Source organism: Lepidochelys kempii, chromosome 3, assembly GCF_965140285.1.
Source record: "Lepidochelys kempii isolate rLepKem1 chromosome 3, rLepKem1.hap1, whole genome shotgun sequence".
NCBI lineage: Eukaryota > Metazoa > Chordata > Testudines > Cheloniidae > Lepidochelys > Lepidochelys kempii.
The window spans coordinates 202,217,089-202,238,917 of NC_136382.1; the positions used below are offsets into that span (position 1 = coordinate 202,217,089).

At 39.7% G+C, this 21,829-nt stretch overlaps 1 protein-coding gene across 17 annotated transcripts in view; it reads right to left on the bottom strand.

The window, feature by feature from the left end:
* The window catches only part of PLCB4 (phospholipase C beta 4), a 326,044-nt gene that overhangs the window by 168,625 nt on the left and 135,590 nt on the right, over nt 1-21,829 (bottom strand). The gene's annotated exons all lie outside the window — the stretch shown is intronic.

A 21,829-nucleotide genomic window follows, 5' to 3' on the forward strand; every position in this document is an offset into this window, starting at 1 on the left:
ATGGAGAGACAAGCACTTGTCTTGATAAAATGTAAAGAAACAAAACACGGTGGCTGCAGCCATCACTACAGTGGATGCTAAACTGCAACAAAATCATCTGTTCAGAGTTAGCAATAAGTAAGCCCAGTGTGGACATGAATGAATAATAGATGACTTAGAAATGGAAAACAAAGGACCAAAAAAAAATGTCTTTTTTAAACGATGGCTAAAGGGGTACTTTATTTTTCAAGCCTCCTTGAAACGTAAAATCGACTTGCATGCAGAAAGTGAGAGCACTGGGAGTGTCAGATCCGGAAGACAGTGATAACTGCGCTTTAAGAAATGGAAACCACAGCTACTTCTCCTTAACAGCAGAGATGACCCTAGTTACAATATGCTGAACACTTTCAGATCTAACAAAGGACACATTTTGTAAGCCTCTACAAAAGGCAACATTCTCACACTTCTGAACTCGGCCCCACTACTCAATAGGGTAATGTCATTATAATTTGCAGTTCTATAGAATCTTTTATCCCTGGTGCTCAAAGGACTTTACAGTGGTGAGATTATTTAAATACTAATTTTCCAGATGGAGAAACGGTGGCACAGAGAAGTCAAGTGCCCAACCCAAAGTCACACAGCAAGACAGTGAAAGCTCATATCTCCTTGACTGGCAGTCCTGTGCGCTAACCAATAGTCCAGGCAACCTCCCAGTGCTATGCCACTTTGTGCTGGGTTGCCAGATATTGGACCAGCTAAGCATTTTGGAAGTTCAGGTTTTGAAAGGACTGGGCTATTATTCTGTCTTTTAAGGTTATCTTCTGTCAAACTCACAGTTACAGATTATATTGAAGGTCAGATATAACCAGATCTAGGGAACTGGAACAAGCTATAATTTGAAAAAGCATGTGGTTTTCTTTTTCCATGGACTCAATGCTGGCTGTCGTTTAAGGAACTACATGTCCATGTCTATTCTGTAAATGCTTTTCAAGAAGATGCAGTAATAGAGTAGACCAGTGATAGACACAAAGGGCCCACTGTGAATGACACTTCAAATCTTAATTATCCTTTTTCTACACAGGACACAAATAAGCCACTCAAATATAAATTATAGCAGGTCTGATGACGAGAGCGACTGAAATGATTTAGCAAACTCCAGATGCACAGGCCAGTATCCCCATTTTAAAGAAGTACGGCAGGCCTGCATAAACCTGACCCATCAGCAGGGGCAGCCTGGAGTTCTAAGACCAGAGCTGTCTGCAAAACTATAACACACAGAGTCTCATCCAACCTTGTCTTCATCTGGGAGTGGGTTCCCTAGTCTTGCCAACTCTCTCAATTTTATCAAGTCTTGAAATATTTGGTGTTTTTCTTAAAGGCACAGTTCCTGGTGGCATGTGATCAGTGAGACTCTGTTTCCATTTAACAAAAAATACCATGTTTCCAAGCCTCGTGGTTGTGGAGAAAAGCTTGGGATTATGGCCTGAGTGAACCCTGAAGCCTCAAACACACACATACAAATATAAATACATAAAAACTTGATTTTTAAAGAAACGTCATGATATTTTTATGGCTTGATGTGAATTTTTAATGCTTGGGGTTGGTAATACTGATATTCGGAGCCATACCCAAGTGCCCACCCACTTTCATTTTCTGGCACCCTCTGGCCTTATTAGGTTGTGACAAATTCTTCTTCCTCGTGGGTGAGGCTCTGCAGCCTCTGATAACATACCCACACACAGGCTTAAGAAGCTAGAAAGTCGCACACTGGCACAATTTTCCAAGTGAGGGGCTGCTGGGGGCCTGTTCTGCAGGAGAGACAGATGGAGTGGCGGGTGGGGAATCAGGAACGGCATTCTGACTGGTGGATCCCGTGTGCGTGAGAGAGGTAGGGCCCTCGAATAGAAGAACCCTAAAGAACTACAGAAGGTGTACAGGCTTAACTCCACCAAGCACCAATTTTGATCTGGTTACTATATATGCTCCCAGAATGTGCAGAGAGAGGTTTTTTGTTGTTGCTGTTATTACAGAGTTCCTATCTTCAAAAAAAGTTTTTAAATTAAAAAAAAAAATCCCACCTTTCTATATGCCTTTGATGGGCTTAGCAGAAGGAGCCAGAGCTAGCAGTGTCTTGTACTAGTGTCTTGTAATTCTGAAGGGCATCAGCTCAAACGTTTTGGTTTAATGTTCTGTCTCAGTTATTGCACATAAGTGTCAAGGTGCTCTTCTTTCGCTTGGGTCAGCTGGTTTGCAGCACACCACTCTAGCTACTTGCACACAGGAGTTTTGGGTTTGGATAAGAACAAGGACTTCCCCCTACCACAGTGCCCTCTGAGGCATCTCCTGGACCCAGAACATTATAAGTGCTTCCTGCCAGGGCACAACAAGGGAATTTCAGGAACCTACTGCTATAAGAAAAGAAAGACAGCAGGGAAGAAATCTTGCTTGTCAGTTCCTGCGGGTTTGGAGGAGGCAGGAGTGGGAAGAAGAGCTCTCCCTGAAAGGTGGAAGAGTGGAGTCCAGATATATTAGTGAAAAAGAGGTCCTGGCCTCGGGTTCATTAAACTTGGGAGACTTTCACATTAAGATCAAACTCAGCCTACTGTCACTTGGTTTTGTTATGGAAGTTTTTCACAGGATATAATTATGAGCTCTCTATATACATTCTCCCTGCCATAAACTTGCTCCTGAAAGAGCTTTTAGCAAAGTATCTGAACATTAATAAACAATAACATCAAACTGAAGAAGACAGACCTAAATGGAATAAAGAGAAGGCGTGAGAAGTCAAAGGGAATTTGCCTAAATAAGGGACCACAGGATTTAGTTCTGTGCATAGAGGAAGCCCAAATACTATCTCCCCAGCTAATAAAACATTATATTGGTTCCTCTCATTCAAGTCCGAAATGTTAGTACCGCATTTACTCTTGGTACATACACTGGGATGTTTTATTCCAAAAATACCCAATACAGTAGGCTCAAGTCCTGTGAAACAGGCTCTCCACATAGTGTCTGTTTCTTTGCATATCTGGGTATTTGTGTTTTCATTAACAATTAACAAAAGGGAGAAAGTTTTACAAGTTTAGACTATGTCTTCATTGTCTGAACTTCAGCCATACCACAAGCATACACCCCAAAAGCCAACAAAAGAGTGTGATTCTGAGTATTGTTTGAGTGTAATTTCATCAAAAGTAGGGACAGTAAGTGTGAACAGTTTCTAGTGCATTACCAGCACAAAAAATAATTAGCAATGTGAGAACAGCCCTGGATCCATAACATATTAATCCCAAAGGACTCTACGGAATCCTTTGCCCATTTCTTATTGGTAACTCTAGAGATATTTTATCAGTCGATCACCTTTCTTCATTAAAGCTTATAAGCTGTATAAAAAACAGCAAGGCACCAAGAGAGAACGGGATGGCACAAGGATGATGAGGCTTACTTAACATGTACAAAAGAAGTGATAATACATGGTATTAAACCGTTGAAGGTTAGTAAGGTGCTGGCACATAAACTAATGTCTTCATTACGATGGGTTTTTTCCCCTCTGCTTCTTGTACATATTCCTGACCTGGACTTTGCACTGTCTGGCTATCTACTACCTCGTGAACATGGAAACAAAGACTTAGAGAAGAGTAAAATGGAAAGTGATTATTATCCTGAGATGGCCTTATTATGCTTCATTGCAATAATCAGCCAGAATATTGGCTTTTTAATGATGTAACTTTAACAAAAATTGTTATATGTTATCCATTAAAAAATCATTAAAATGCATGATAGATAGGCAGGCATATAATGCTAGAAGAGAAAAGGAAAATAGACAGTAAAGCAGGGTGGATAAAATCAATTATTTAAAAAAAAAATAAAAATCTGATATTTTAATTTAAAATCGGATTTTTTTGATAAAATGTTTTTTGAGGAAAAAACTTATCTAAAGATAGTTTTTATTAAGATACATTATAGCTCAAAGATATCTCATCATGGAATAGGGATTATAAATTCTAATTCTATAGTATGACACAATATATTCATGTCATGTTTAAGAAAAGTTTTGTAAATGAGTTCCAATAGTTCACGGATTAGGGACCCAATCTTATGGGGTTCCAGGGGCTTCTGTATAGATTATTTAGGTTCATCTTTCTACCTACCCAATGAGACTCAGTGCTCAGTCTAGAAGATATCAGAGATGCTTAGTTCTGCAGTTCTCAAACTGTGGATTTGTGTCTCCAGAGATAACGTGCTTGTTAACAGCAAAAGTGTTTTAAAATAAATATACAGAAATGAAAAACAACAGATCTCAACCCTATTGTCCCTCTGCAAATTTGTGTACACAAAGTCGATCCCTTACCTCTCTCTAAAAGTGCAAAGTTTCAAAAAGTTCAATGAATAGAAGACTGTTGGGGGTGAAATAGATCTGGACAAGGAGAAGAAGTCTGGAGATAAATGTGAGAAGGGAGGGACAGGCAGTAGAAACAAAAGTGAAACTGTTTGAGCAGCATATTCCAGAAGTCTTGAGGTCTTTCTGAGTGTAGCCTTCATTGATTTGAGAGCTACCATACCATTCTCTCAGTAGAAGAGAAAACCTATAATGGCAGCAGGCCGTAAAAGAGACCCAGTTTCGGAATATTGTGATGAAGTTCCCCTACCTGTAGGTAAGACAGGCATCTGTGCAAAATGTGAAAAGTGCAACAAAGAAACACAAGGCCTGGTTGCCTGAATGAAGCTACATCATGAGAAGTGTTCCTTCTCAGGAGGAAGCTGCGTTGAAGATGATGAAAAACATGTCTGAACATGCAGGATCTTCAGGTTGGTAAATTTTTTTATTTCATACTCCTTTCTTAAGGACTGCCTGTCTTCCTTCTGGACTATTCTTGAATTCTCATGTTTGAGCAAAAAATACAGTACCCTAGAGAAACAACTATCATTTTAGATGCAGTTGTGATAAAAAAATAAATAGCTGAAATAGGAATATCTTCCTTTTACAGTTTCACCTTTAAAGTAGTACTGAGTGTCTGTGAATGCAATGAGTAATAATAAACGAGCAGTATGGTAATTAATAATTAAACAACTGCACTAACTTATTTTGTTTAGGAGAATCCATCCTCAACATATAGGATTCTGAAGACTATCCACCTTCAAGATCACCATCATTTTCTATAGTTTCAGAGTTATGCCAATGATAGTGTTTCAGTCACATCATGTATGTCACATAGACACAGTATATCACCTGTAGCAAAAAGAAAAAAAAATCTCCATCATCCAGAAAGAACCACAGATAAGTTTGTGATAAGAACCAGCAGATTACAAAAAGAGGTAATTGATTAAAATATTGCCCGGTTTGTTTACGCAACAAACTCTCCTTTCCATATGATTGACAACCCACACTTCATTAACATGGTTCAGTCATTAAGACAAGGATACAGGCCACCCAATAGAGCAGATGTTGCAGGCAAATTCCTGGATAAAGTGTATGAAAGAAATTGAGCACTGTGCAAAAGGTCTAGAGGGTGAAATTGTTAACCTGAGTCTTGATGGGTGGAGCAATGTCCACAATGATTCTGTTGTATGTGCTTGTGTGACAAGAGAAGAAGGGAATGTCTTCCTTACAGAAACATTTGATACATCAGGAAATGCACACACAGCAGAATACTTACAAGAAGTAGCAGTAAAAGCTGTAACAAACTGTGAAAAAAAATTCAAATGTCTCATACGCAGCTTGGTCACAGACAATGCTGCAAATATATCCAAGATGAGAAGAAATTTAGAAGAGAGTCCCAAGCTAATAACATATGGTTGCAGTGCTCATTTGATGCACCTCCTAGCCAAAGACTTCAGTGTTCCAGAAATAAAGGCTAATGTTGAAATTGCAAAATACTTTCACAACAACCACTTTGTAGCAGCTGCTCTGAAAAATGTGGGAGGAACCAAGCTCACTCTCCCACAAGATGTGTGCTGGAACACCGTAGTGGACGGTTTTGAGCTCTATATCAAGAACTGGCCTAATCGGATGACAGTTTGCGAACAAAATCGTGGAAAAAATAGATGGCCCGTCACAGCCAAAGTTCTCAGCATAGGACTTAAGAGAAATGCTGAACACATGCTGAGTACCCTGAAGCCTACTTCTGTAGCCTTGAACAAAATGCAGGGAAACAGCTGTTTTATTGCCGACACTGTTGAAATTTGGAAGGACTTGAGTGAGATCTTAAAAAGAGAAATATGCAACGACAGAGTTAAATTACAAGCATTAAAAAAACGAACGGGACAAGCACTATCTCCAGCTCATTTTCTTGCAAATATTCTCAATACTCGGTACCAGGGTCAAACCTTGACTGGTTAAGAGGATGAGTTGGCTATGACATGGACATCCAGCAATTATCCCTCCATAATGCCAACTATAACAAACTTCAGTGCTAAGGGTGAACCATTCAAGAAATATATGTTTGCTGATGATGCTTTAAAGAAAGGCACACCAGTGAACTGGTGGAAGTCACTTAAGCACTTGGAATCAGCGACTGCTGAAGTGATAATCTCACTTTTAACAGCAGTGGCTTCTTCTGCCCGTGTAGAAAGAATATTTTCTCCCTTTGGACTAATTCATTCCAAATTGAGAAATCGTTTGGGACCTGAAAAAGCAGGAAAGCTTGTTTTTCTTTTCCAGATTATGAACAAAACAGGAAAATGAAGGTGAAGACGACTGAGTTAGCTACAGAAGCCAATATTTTAAGTTTCTCATGTTGACCTGGCTGACGTAGTTGATTTAATTTTTGTTTTCTTTTAAAACAATATTTCATTTAACTATTTAGTTAAAAACAATTTTAACAAAAACAAACCTGATTTTAAAAAACTTGAATGTTTAACTAAATTCAAAAATGTATATGCTTGTTTTGTTAAAATATTATATTTTGCTGTTGAAGAAAACAATCCAGAATACATAATATTCTTGTTGTAGTTACATAAAACAATTTAAATGTCTGTCTGGTGATGTTCTCCTTCTAATACAGCATGGCAGGAAAATCCTCGAAATATTAATGATTAACCTGTTGAACTGGAGACAGTTCACTTCCCAATGCTTTCATAAATATCTGCTTCAATTACCTTTGGTAAATGAAATAACCAAACAATCATTCATTTTCTGATATAGCTGTAAAACTAATATGAAAAGTTTTCAAAATAAATCACTTTAAAAATGCATAGTGTGTACCTTCTAAAAATGAAACCTACATCTATCTCTGAATTGTGAAGAATATGTATTAAGGTTATAACAACCAACAAGAATGCACCTTTATGTAGAAATCCATGATTAAATTGAGTCTTCCTGACTAGTGATTTAAATCAAATCCACCCTGCAGTAAAGTAAAAAAGCAATATACAATGGACTGAAGAGGAAAAAGCAGGTAACCCAAATAAATTCCAAAAACCTTCCTACACCATATGATCCAATTGAATGTTTTGCCATTTGCACAAATGGATCACATTAAATGTTCGCACACAAGAATCTGTTTGGTTAGCTCACTGCAATCAAAGTTAATGTGTACAGGAGAAATTAATGAAATGTTTAAAATTTGCATCATTATATTTCTAACTTCCCCATAATTGGGTATCCTATCCTAGAATTTTGCGCCATTGCGTATACACCACCTTTCCTTTACAAAAAGGAGGGAGAGGCTGAGGAGTTCAAAGGGGAAAATACCAAAACTCTGGAATAATACAAATTTAGGTATGTTTGCTGTTTTGAAGCCGTGTTGGTCCCAGGACATTAAAGAGATGAGGTGGGTGGGGTAATATATTTTATTGGACCAACTTCTGTTGGTGAAAGAGACAAGCTTTCAAGCTACACAGAGCTCTTCTTCAGGTCTGGGTTCAGCATAGGTAGTTTACACACATTGTAAGAGACTATTCAAAATGAAGTGGCTTGTTAAAACCTCTGCAGTCATAGGACAGAAAGAGGGGGTTAGTGGGTTACAGATTACTGTAATATTGCCCACAACACACCTTTCAAGATCCTCAGGTCCTACACATAGGGTGACCAGATGTCTCGATTTTATAGGGTCAGTCCTGATATTTGGGGCTTTTTCTTATATAGGCTCCTATTACCCCCCACCCCGTCCCAATTTTTCACACTTGCTGTCTGGTCACCCTACCTACACATGCCTATCACAACATATGCAATACCTCATCCAGTGTATTAAATGCCCCAACAACAACTATGTGCTGAAACCAGACCATTACTACGCGCTCAAATGAACTCGCGCCAAAACCCCCCTAAAACCCCTCCCAAAAAACGATAAAAAGACAAAACCACCATATCACCCTTGGTCAAACACTTTTCACATAAGGATTATTCCATATCTGATCTCTCAACCCTCGTCCTCAAAGGAAACCTGCACAAAACCTTCAAAAGACGAGCCTGGGAGCTTACATTCAAAACTTTGCTAGATACTACAAATCCTGGTCTTAATAAAGACATTGGATTTATGGCTTATTACAACAATCTGTAACCCACTAACCCACTTTTTGTTCTAGGACTACAGAGCTGTTAACAGGCCACTTCACCTTGAAAGGTCTCTTACAATATGTATTAAATATTTATGCTAAACAGTGTGCCCCAACATGTATTTAGCCATGACGCTCTGAGTCCCTTTCCCAGACCTGAAGAAGAGCTCTGTGTAGCTCGAAAGCTTGTCTCCTTCCCCAACAAAAATTGGTCCAATAAAAGATATTCCCTCATCCCACCACACTGTCTCTCTCTAATGAACGTAGATAGTGATTTTTATCAGGTGAGTTGAAAGCACACTACATATAACCCATCCTTTTCGAACACTTGTGAGGTAAGCATTACCATAACATAAAAGAAAGAAAAATCCCGGCTCACAACTGGCTGAGAGTTGTCTGGCAGAGGAGTCAATAAACTCCTACTATTTGTTCACCAGAGGTCGGAAACTCTGAGGTCTGGACCAATGTTAGCCAATTTACTGTACAGGTAAATGACTGTATCTGAACTGGCAGCAGGCAGTTCTAAAAGTGCGGGGGAGATCACAATAGGTCAAAGACCCAGCCAAAAAATATAGGTATATATAAAAAAAAAAAAATCAGGCTGAAAGCTGTTGCTCCCAGATTATCTCACACACACACACACACACTTTTTTTTCAGACCACTTTAAGCGCCAGCTGCAGGAGACGCCAGTAAAAATTATTCAACTCTGATGAGCCAGTCAGATTGAATACGAAAATCCCTACTTTCAGATTTGCTCATACATGATGCACAATACTAAAATCTTCTCTCAGGATTTCAAACATCTTTTCCCCATTTAAAAGAAAAAATTGTTACTTTTAAGAAATTTCTCACCACAGTGAAGCAATTTTCATTAATTTCCACTGAAATCAATCAGAACATATATAACAAAACATCCAATGACTCAGCAATTGAATACATTTTGAGGTAAATATTGATCTCAACTTTGCCTCTATCAATACATTTTGAGTCTCTTCAGCAGAAGTCAGTATTGTGATAATTGGGCCTGCAAATTTATCCTGTGACCTCAACTGAGAAAACAGATAAAAGTTCCCGAAACTGCACAATAACCTATAACAACTGTTCACGAGAAAAGGTGTGAAGAGTGAATTAGTTCCAACAAAAAGGCCTAGTGATATAACCCAAAGATTGTATTAAGGTCATGCCTGGTAAACAAGGGTAGAACCAGAAAACAATGAACCAAAATTGGTGTGTTGGAAATTAGAATAATTTGTAAACAAAATAATGACGGGATGGGCTATTTGCCCTTCACTCCCTTTAAAAACAAAAACAAACAAACATACAAGACTTTGGGAGGAAAGCTGGCTACTGTGATACCGGTGCTGGCAAAGACAAAAAAAGGGGAGTGAGCTCCAGAATCATAGCTGTCACCCTACACCATCTTCTGGGACCCTAGTCTCTAGTCTGACACCATTGTGCCTTCTCTGTCTTAATCCTGAGAGCTGTCTTGAACAGACAGAGCAAGATGGAGAGACCTAGATGACACAGTCAGCTCTACCGACTCCAGGTAAATCTTGCACCCCATGTGTCCATTTCCTTCCCAACCTTATTTCCTCTCTGTCTCTCTCTCTCTCCGTCCCTCCCTCTCTCTCTGTCTCCTCTTTTTCCTCGTTCAACAAAAGTCAGGCTTGGATGGACAAGACTGTATTTGGCAACACTACTGTAAATCCATGACCAGAAAAGCAGTGAAATGCTAAATGCATGATGCTGGTACAAGTTTGCCAGGTCTCAAAGCGGCTGATAAGACCATGTATTGCGTCTGTGTTTTTCCAGGAATGAAGCTGTAGATGAGAGTCAACACCAGAGACAGAAGCTGCATTTTCTATCTTTAGCGTTCTTTTCCTTCCCTTTTTTGTGTGTCTGTTTTGTTTGGTCTTCTAGGTAACAGGATGGGACATTAACAGCAACAATGACAGCTCCAGCCCATCTCAATTAACTGCTTCTCTTCTCCCCAAAACCACAGTTATTACCATTTTAATACCATCTAGGAGGAGGAGGTCTTTCTAAAAACTCTCTCCAGGTTTTTAAGGGAAAGGGAACAAGAGATTGTTAAAAGCATTATTTAATACTTAACATTTCAAATGCTTTGCCTGTTTCCCCCTTCTTTTCTGTATGTTTAATAAAAGTTTTAAAAGTTTTTTAATGGTGTGTTTGCCATGGTATAAAGCAGGCTGAGGGCTCTGAATGTCAGACCTTGAACCTGTTTAAAACTGTTAAATTGTGGACTGTTACAGGATCAGGTTTACACCTGGACTCTGAGTCCATCTCTTTTACCTAAATTATTACAACAAAACACTGTTTATTAAACCTATTCTGTAAAAGGTCTGATATTCAGAACCTCACCAGCATAACTGCATGCCTAATTTATGGGTATAATTACTGCTGTAGCACATTCAAATTGGGTACTTGCACACACAAAATAGCCATTTAAGCATTGTAATAGGGTTCCCGCTCAACCACTAGCATGCCTCCTTGCACCCAAGTCTGGGAACGTAGCTCTCGCTGCTTCAGGTATTCCCATCTGTTCTCCACTCACTCTACAATAGTCTATCTGCTGGTAACTTAGCCCTCTGGCCAAGTCACTATTTAGCCCACCCCTTCTGGTGTTACAAATACCAACAGTACCACTCTCCAGATGCCTTTTTTGGATGGTGTTCAGCCCCAAACTCAGGGCTCTGTGCCACTAGACTAGTGGCTGACAGGGGAACCAGGCCTGCCCACTACACCGGATTCCAGCCCAGGGACTGTGTAGCCAGGAATCCAGGTCCACTTAATCTCTGTAGCTGTTTCCCTCAGCTCCTTCCCACCCAGCCTCTCTCTTTCACCTTGTCTGTATCTGGGATTACCACAGGAGCCTACTCTCTTCCCCATAGCTACTTCACCTCCTCCTAGCCTCTTGCTAGACTCTTTACTCCAAGACAGGATCCCAGGGCTTACTCTCCCCCTGGATTTCCTTCTTGCCCCTGTTAGTGTCCCTCCTCCCAGGGAGTAGCTACAGATTCTTTCCCCTACAGCCCCAAGGTGGGATGTTTTCCCCACACCAGCCCCAGTAAGAACTGAAATAAGGCAGTTGGGCTCAATCAGCCAATTAGGATGCAAACTGGGGAGATTTAGGCCGTGTGAGGGAGCTAATTAGAAGGAAGCTCACCTGTGAAGGAACAAGTGAAGCATCTAGAAAGCCAGGAGGCTTGAAACAGTATGAGGGACTGCAGGGAGGAAGTCTACAGTCCCTTTCCCTTACATAAGGGAGAAGGAGCATGGTAGGAAGGAGTCTGGGGTGAGAGTGGTACGGTTGTTGTAGCTGCAGACCTTAACTGTTCACTACAGGGCCCTGGACTAGAACCCAGAGTAGAGAATAAGCCTGGGTTCTCCTACCACCCTTGGTATTGTTAAGGGAAGTGGACGCAAAGACTGGAGGAGTGACATTGGACTGTGGGTGTGAGGGCTGCTTGTGGAGAGAAGCCCTAAAAGATCATCCTAGAAGGGAAAACAGCTTAGTGACCTGGCTGGAGAAAGAGAGACAGAGAGCTGGAGTGCAACTGCGGGAAGGTGTGTTGGCCTGGCATTATTTTGGGGTGTGGGTAGGAGATGAGAGGAATTCTCTCAATCTCTCCTGTTGAGTTCCCTGTTGTGCTTTGTATAAACTATTTAGTCATTAGAGCAGGGACTCTACATCACATCCCAGGGGAGTTCCCCAACCACTGGGCTATGGAACCATGCTCAATTTCTCTCTGTCCCCACTGAATACCAAAGTATTTCATGCAACATGGAACAGCTTCAACAGGAGAGGCTGCCAAAGACTCTTCCAGAGTACCCTATAACCCACTGGTTAGAGCACTTACCTGGGAGGTAAGATACCTAGGTTGAAGTCCCTGCTCCTCTCAGACGGTGGAGCTCTGAACCTGCATCTCCCACACCCTTAGTGTTCACTCATCTATTGGCTAAAAGGGCAGGTGCCCAAGTGACCCTGTGGGGTTTTGGTGGGGTTTTTTCCAGGGCCTGATCCAGTAGGTATGCTCTAAAGAGATCTCTGGACTTGTCTACCAGATTGGGTCCCACAGGCAAAATAGGCAGAGGAGACACCTAATTTGAGGATTCTGCCATGGCACAAGCATCAGGACTTAGGCATCTGAAGGCATGAACAGAGGCAAATTTTAGGGGACTTTATTGGCACCTAGAGAGTTTGGCAGCAGCTGAGTGGGGCTTTTGAAGATCTCAGTAATGGACTTAGACACCTAAATCCTTTTCTGGATCTAGCCCATGGTGTCAAATCTAAGTAATATTTGGAACGGTGTCAATTTTCTATTGTATTTGTATTCTTGCTCACTAACATTTCTGTCCCATTTTAACTTATTCCTGGACTGTCTATTTGCATCCGGAGCCATTTTCCCAAGATGTATTCCAAACTATTTGTGACACAAGACAACATAATTTGCTGCTTTTCTTGCAGATAGTAACAATGAAACCTTTGCGTAACTTCATAGTACCATGAAAAATAATGGTACCTTTATTAGATACTCTTCGTGTAAGCCCTTTGGACTTTCTGGTGTCACAAAATATCTAGCCAACAATAAGCTTCTTTGATCAGAGAGGTTTTTTTTTCTGTTTTGTTGACTGTGTACATAGACCATTTACTGGAATAGTAATGGCATGGAAATCTGACTTCTATAACCTTGGAGACAGCAAGTCTCTTTTTTCCTGTTTGTAATGGCCCCAAGATTTAGATATTCTAACTCTGGAAATATCTGTCTGTTGATTACAAAAACTGATGGAGGAAGGTGGAGTGAGACTGGACAAACCTTATAAGGACAGAAATATTCTTTAAAATTATTGTGAAAATGATCATATTTGGTAGCACAATTAGATTGAGGACAACAGCTGAGAAGGATTAGGCTATTGGTAACCAAAAGTACTATGCATGAAATCTAGTCTAATTTTCATCTTATTCTCAATAAAATGTTCTTTCACTCTACTCAGTGTGCTTTGTAAACTCAATGGTTGCAGTTTTTTATTACCTGTATCAACTTAAAAAAAACCCAATAAGGTGAATTTTTCCTCAAGTTATTTGACTCTATAAAATTAACCGATTTGTCTAAATTCAGCATTTAATGACTTAAAGGTCCAAAATAATAAATTTGTCTTCTGATGCTCTGTCAATAAAGATTCCAAATAGCCTGATTCTTAAGGGCACTTGGGGATTTTTTTTAATTAAACAAAGCTGTTTTGCCTTACTCCCAGAAACTGCTTTTAGCAGCTACAGGGTTTAGTCAGATGCTTTGCATGCAAAGCAATTGTTTCTGAAGGATTTAGCTATTACTGTGTTTTAATCTGTAAACAACATTAACCCATTAATCAATATCTAATTTAACGTAGCTTTGTTGGTCTCAGAAATTCAGTGCATACAAATGTCAACACATTTTGTAAATCAAATAACATTTTTGATTTAGATTACCCCAAACACCTGTGTGTGTGTTTAAAGTCAATACATATCTTTTAAAACAGACCAAATCAATGAATTCTACAGAAATGAAGTGAGTTGGGTGGCTTTTACAGTCTTTCAAAAGTAATTTTTGAGCAAATTTGGGCCAGATCACATCCTCAAAAAAAAAAACCTGGTAGATTCCCTTAGCAGCATCTAGTGTAATTATAATCAATAAACAGGGGCACACAAATCCCATTAGTTAATATACAGTCACAAAAACCACTTGCTGTTCTGTTTTGCATATTATAAAAGTCAGTCATTGGGTTTAATATTTGACCTGCCTTAGTAGTTGACTCATTTTCCTCTCAAAGAAGCCAAAAGGAGTTAACTCTCTTCAGTGCCTTTGAGAAGTCAGCAGTAGATGTTAATTTAAGGATTTTAACCAGTTAACAGTGTTTTTTTAAAATCACAATTTGCTGAAATGCAAACTGTAATTAAATACTAAATAACTGATTTACAGTCTGACCTGAAATCAGTGTGTGCCTACTGTGTAAGAAATGACCAAGTGTGTGCACGATTATAGTTTAAGCTACTGGCACATCCTGGGCCCACGGATAGCAGTCAGTTTGAAAAGCCAGGGCCTTAGCATTCCAGTATCTCCATATATATACTTATTTAGTTGTGCAACATTTTGCTTACAAAATGGAGAGTCAAAAGTTTGAAAATAAGTGTGAGAAACATTTGCATTAATGTGATTTCTGCAACATAATTACAGTTCAAAACAGCCAATTTATAAACTCTTCAAAAATGGCCTCTTGAATTCACTGTATGCAATTTTAAATTAATTTTAAAAATACTGAATGCTCAAGGATCCTATAAAACCACTCTAGTATAAACCTGCACTTTTCATTTTAGCTTAATCCCAAATAGCTGAAATCAGCTGTTTGAAAGTAAACCAAAAAATAAAGGGCCAAATCCCTTTTCTACTTCAGTACATTATGACACTTGCATGAGTAGAGGTATGGCCTAAAACTTAATTGTATTTGCAGCCCAGATTAAAAACTTGCAAGTAAATCGAGAAATAATTGTTTCCCTAGATATACTAACTGGGACTAGAGGTGTGGGTAGCATTCTAGGGCCGCAACCCTGAAAACACACACAAGTACATTTACACATGAGAATAGTTCCATTCTACTTAATGGACTATTCCTATACAAATGGTTATCTATACGTGGAAACACCTGCAGGATGACTGATGCTGTTGAAGTCTAGGGGATTTAAACATGTGCTGAAATGCTTTGTTGAGTAGAGACTAATTTAAGATGTCTTTAAGTGTCTTGCTGAACTGGGGCCTTAATCCTTCAGGAAGGTCACTTAAAATTACCAACAAAGGAAACTGTTATTGAACACATACACATAATTGATCCTCTGAACTTGTAGTATATATTTTTGCATCGTGTTCACTAATTCTTGGGGGGGGAGGAAATGCATTTTCAGTGTCGTTAATAGTAAAACTGTAATTGATTTAAACAATTTGAAGTCTGTTTTTTTTTTAAGTAGACTCAGTACAATGTTATAATTGATATGACAGGTCTGTAGTTTATTACATTTATTTAGTTAATCCATATGTTTTCCTTCATCACTTAAGGCCTGATTTTTAAAGGTATTTTGGCACCTACAGATACAGTAAGATACAGCTAGTGGGATTTTCATAAGCGCCTACATGCCTATCTGCATCTTTAACTGCTTAAACACCTTTAAAAATCTAGCCTTTAGATTCCATCCCTGCAAACATGTGTGTACATGTCTAACTCTACTAAATCATCCCACTTAAGACTTTGGGACTACTCACATGGGTAAAGTTAAGCATGCATATAAGTGTTTGAAGGATCAGGACCTTACTACTGAGTAAAACCATTTTGATCATTTTGTTTCTAGGTTGATTACCTAATTTGGACATGACAAAGTTTGTTGTGATTTAAAATATTTACACTTAGCTGCCATTCAAATGTTCTTTGGTCCTAGAAACATTAACTATGTTGGAGGAATTTCAATGGGAAATGAAGGCACACTATAGCCCTCTGCAATTATGTGTAACAAATTTAGTGGGTATCTTGACACTATGTACTGGGGGGAGGAGGGGAGGATCACAGCCTTGAATTAGAAAGCGCACTGAAGGAAAATAACAGAAGATCCTATACAACAAAATGAACAAAAGCTAAATGGAAGGTAAGAATTGTTAAGATTAATTTGATCGATACACCTCAGTTTAACTACTTCCCATGGATATTCCCACTAAACTGAACAACTGTATACACAGGGCAAGCTACCACACCTGATTCACATTTTAAACAGTGAGAGAAATTGATTAGCTCCTTCCTATGAAAGGAGAGAATTATATGACACCAGAAGGAAGGAAAACCCTAAATTATGCCAGTGGCTTTTCACTCTGCTCAGCTCCTTCTGGAACACTGCCAAGACACAAGTATCAAGGGATACTTTAGAGTAACATATTCCAAATGCAAAAGTGTCAGGAGAATATGTTAAAAAAATTAAATTGTTCTGTTCCAATATTCAACACTCATGGATGTCTGAGCAGAGCCTGCTAATTATCTTATTTGCATGGACTGTATGTGAAATGGTATTTTGAAGAATTCCATCAGCAAAATCTTTGAAAGGCATATAGTCCGGTCTGACTAGCTAGCCAGCATGCAGAATTGATTTCCCTTTTTTAAAGGAAGAAGAATGGCAAAAAACCTTATATTTCTACAAGCATAGGTGGGCAGACTTCTGGAAATATCTCCATCTGCAATTTCACAGACAGACTGTTTTGAACAGCGCTCCAGAATGTGTAATTTCCTCTCAGAGGGCCTAATCATGCTCTCATTGAAGTGAATGGCAAAATTCCCCACCAACAGAAAGACTGGGCCAAGTATCATTCCAACTATCCAACAAGAAAAGTCACTGCCTTTACATGACTCAATATCTAGATAACTCAAGAGCAGGAGGAAAAGGGACTGAATGTGCAACCCGTGTATCCCACTCTCAGGAAGAAATATATTTTGGCCCTAAGCAGCAGCCAGTAGCCTCTGTGGTGGTCGTGCTGGCCCATGGAAGCACTGCAGGCTTCTTGGGCTGTTCAGTGAAAGAGGATCCTCTCTTTCCCCCTTCCCCCCGCCCCCCAAGTCCAAAATGATAGTCTCCCATATTTAACAGGCACAACATATTGCAGTCAGGAAACTTGATTTAAGGCCCTTCATGTTTTATTAGTAATGAGGGATGCTGAAGGCAGGCAGAGTTGTAGGAAAGAGATCTTTACACTGAGCAGGTTGAGAGGCCAGTATTTGCCTGGTGGCAGCCTAGTCACCAGCCTGCAAACCTGAACTCCAGATGTCAGGCTGAACTGACCTTCCTGATCCCAACTGAAATATGACCCTCTTTCTTCAATCCCACTCATGGCATTACACATCCCCAAAGTAGTTTTTTAAGTTACCAGTGTGCCGGATTGTTACAGGGTTTGTTGAGGTCTCTGCAGCAAGCTGACTTATCTTCTGACTAGTTCAAGCCTTCTACAAAGATAGCACTTGCAGTGCCTGCGGATTTGAGTTCAAAAGAACACATTTGTCACCGGAATCCGGCCCTTTGATGTTCTAATTTAATTAAGCACCAGCTGAAAGTTCAAAAATTGTTGTATAGCCAAATGGAAGCACTGTTGCTTATTTATTATATTGAGGTTTGTTTCTGAAAGAAGCTAGAGGCTGGAGCCAAAAACATTCTTTCAAACAATTTTCTTTGACACACAGAGATATGTAACTGAATAACTTCCAACAGGTGCTAAATTAGTTTCTTCCCAGAATAATGTTTCAGCTGAGTTTTAAATTTGAGACAGCAGTCACCGCTGCGTGTGTATGTATAATATTACTTTATTTTACTGTGGAATAGTATTCCTGCTTTACTTCACTAACTTGCCCTTTAGTGACATTGTATGACTCTCTTGTTCATGATAAAACAAAATCTGAGATTTTACAAAAAGAAAAGGAGTACTTGTGACACCTTAGAGACTAACCAATTTATTTGAGCATAAGCTTTCGTGAGCTACAGCTCACTTCATCGGATGCATACTGTGGAAAGTGTAGAAGATCTTTTTATCACAAGTACTCCTTTTCTTTTTGCGAATACAGACTAACACGGCTGTTACTCTGAAATCTGAGATTTTAATCATCTTAATCTTGTGGAGCCAAATTTTAAAAAGAAAAACAACACAGTTATGTCTGCAAGTATCTATATTTTTATACAAACAGATACCATGCAGGACTCTCAGGTTAATGCGGTATAACTGTCCATCTACATGCAGATGTATTTGTGCATGTAAATGGAGGGGTTTGCAGGCGCAGGTGATTAATACATATTTTTGTCGGTAGAGCCATCATGTTCTCCTTATAAAATGACAGGTTTCAGAGTAACAGCCGTGTTAGTCTGTATTCACAAAAAGAAAAGGAGTACTTGTGGCACCTTAGAGACTAACCAACTTATTTGAGCATGAGCTTTCGTGAGCTACAGCTCACTTCATCGGATGCATACCGTGGAAACTGCAGCAGACTATCTGCTATAATCTATCTGCTATCAGACTATCTGCTATCTTATAATTTAAATCAAGGACGTCTGTACCTATTGAAGTACACATTTTTAAAAGCTCTCAAATTCTCTGCAGAGAGCATCTGGCTATGATGGGAGACATACAGTGTTTGACTTTTTTTCCTCACTGGTTTGTTGGTCTGTTTTGTGCTTTCTGCAGTCACACTTCATGGTCTCTAGCGGGAGAAAGGCAATTCCTTGGAGCAATCTTACAGAAGTTGAAAAGAAAAGGAGTGCTTTAAGTGCTGAGAACCTATAGGGATAAGATGTAATTCCAGCCTGATTGAGAATAACCTCAATAACTAATAAACAAGTGCAGAACTCCTCTGTTACAAAATCATTCTTCATAACTATTGCCAAACAGCTCCCTGCCAAACAGTTCTGCTTTTTCTTCTCCTCCAAATCCAATTCCTACAATCCCTGTGGTTTATACACTAGTTTCAACCCCCTCTTCAAATCCTCTCCGTTTCCCTTCCCTGATCCCCCTTAGACACCCAGAGCCCTCCACCATAGGGTAACTTAATATTAGACCTCATTCGGACAGCCGAAGTAAAGTTAAGAGCTTACCTAAAAATTAGATGTTGGTTAGGTACCAGTGATCATGATCTGGTTACATGTATGGCGTGCAAACAGATTATGGTGCCATCCAGTAATCTGGAATTTTAAAAGGACCTATTTCCCAAAGCTTAAAGCAGTTGGTGTCATAACTGACTGGGAACTTTAAATTTAAGTGGGAAGTGTTAATGAAATCTGGGTATTGTTCAAGGATGTCCTACTGGATGTCCAAAAGCCACAGCTCCACCGACACAAAAATGATGATGCTGGGCAAAAAGCTATTTTGGTTAAAAGGAGATGTGGAAGCAGTGATAAAACATAAATTAATACATGAAGGATGGAAAAAGGGGGAAGTGAATAGTAATTAATAGAAGTTGCATGTTAAAAAATGTAAGTGACTGATAAGGGAAGCCAAAGGTGTCAATGAAATATCAAAGTTCAATAGGGTTAGGGATAATCAGAAGGTGTTTTTAAACATATTCGGAAAAAGAAAAACCTTAGGCCAGGTAGAGGTCCATTGTTAGATACAGAAAGTAAAACTGCAAACTGTAATGCAGAATAGGAAAAAGCATTCAACGGATATTTCTGTTCTGTATTTGGAATGAAGAAAGAAGATGTACCCATCCTATATAATGCTGTGAATGCAATAGAAAGGTTACCATCTGCAACAAAGGAAGGTGTGAGGCAGCATCTGATAAAATTAAACATTTTCAAATCAACAGGGCCAAGAGGAACTCTCGAAGACAAATCCAGTAGAGAAAAGGTGCTGTTAATTTGCTATTACTGTAGTCAGCCTTGCCTATTAAGAAATCAAAAGTTACCAAACTATGCTATATACCTTAGGAGGATTTGTCAGAGAAAAGGTGTCCCAAATGTGCTCTGTTTCAGAGTAACAGCCGTGTTAGTCTGTATTCGCAAAAAGAAAAGGAGTACTTGTGGCACCTTAGAGACTAACCAATGTATTTGAGCATAAGCTTTCGTGAGCTACAGCTCACTTCATCGGATGCATACTGTGGAAACTGCAGAAGACATTATATACACAGAGACCATGAAACAATACCTCCTCCCACCCCACTCTCCTGCTGGTAATAGCTTATCTAAAGTGATCACTCTCCTTACAATGTGTATGATAATCAAGTTGGGCCATTTCTAGCACAAATCCAGGTTTTCTCACCCCCCCCCCCTTTTTCCAAAAACCACACACACAAACTCACTCTCCTGCTGGTAACAGCCCATCCAAAGTGACCACTCTCTTTACAATGTGTATGATAATCAAGGTGGGCCATTTCCAGCACAAATCCAGGTTTTCTCGCCCCCCCCCCCCTTTTTCCAAAAACCACACACACAAACTCACTCTCCTGCTGGTAACAGCTTATCCAAAGTGACCACTCTCCTTACAATGTGTATGAAAATCAAGGTGGGCCATTTCCAGCACAAATCCAGGTTTTCTCATGGCCAACTAGTAAACGCTTTATTGGATACAGAAAGATCCCAGACTGTAGCCCATAGTCACTGGATTCCTGTGAAAGACTTAGATCAAGAGAGAACTCAGAAAGGAATCTGTGCACATGAAGACAGGAGGTTACACCCCACCCTACCCCACAGAGGTGCTTTTTGGCATAAACAGCCAGCAATATTTTATGTAGCTGATAGTAGTGACAAATTTCCCATAGAGTTCCCTGTTTTAGCAGATTTACTAATTGAAAACCCAGTGTCTGTGTGGAGACTAGATCACAGGTCAAGAAAGGAGGAGGAATTTCCTTCTCTGAGTTAGACCGGGCTCTTTTTGGGAGGAGAAAACAAGATGTGGAGGAGATGGGAAAAACACCAACAGGGTGTCAATTAGGGAACTGTCAGGGGAAGGGGAGTTGGAAGTAAAAGATGTGTGGAATATACCACTAAACTTGGGACAACTTCAAAATGAAGATATTTTCCTTCAATTCATAGAAATGGTTAACATTCATGGAGTACCCGTAGAAGAGGTAAAAACTACAGAAGATGGGACAGATCAAGAGCATGTCCTGGGAAGTGATTTACTTGTGTTAAGGGTTGACAAAATTTTGTAGGGAAATGGTCCTAAAAGCAGGACATACTAATCCTTGGGCTGGACACTTAGGGTATGTCTAGCCTTTGAACTGGAGGTATGATTCCCAGCTCAAGGCATACTTGTGGCTAATTCTCATCAAGCTAGTATGCTAGAAATAGAGTATCACCATAGCAGCGCAAGCATGGAGAAGGGCTAACTGCCATAAATACATGCCCCTCCAAGACCCTAGGCTCGTAACCCGGGGTAGTTAGCCCCTCCCGCTGCTCACGTTGCTACAGCTACTCTCTATTTTTAGCATATTAGCTTGATAAGAGCTAGAGCAAATATGTCTCCTCAAGCTGGGACTCACACCTGCGTGTCAGTGTAGGCAGACCTTTAGGGCATAGAAAAACAATGCATGCTAGAGTAGCGAGACATTTTTATCGGTGTGGCATGTATCGACAGGTATATGACTATATTAGAGCCTGCTCTGAATGCCAGATAGTAGCCCCAGAAAAGAAAAGTGATCAGGTTCCCTCTTATTCCACTACCAATAATAGATGTACCTTCTCATAGCCATGGGCCTAATGAGTCCTCTGGAGCACGGTCACTCAGAATACTGCTGTATCTTGCCACTGGATGACTACACTACTCAATACCCGAAAGCATTTCCCCTCAGATG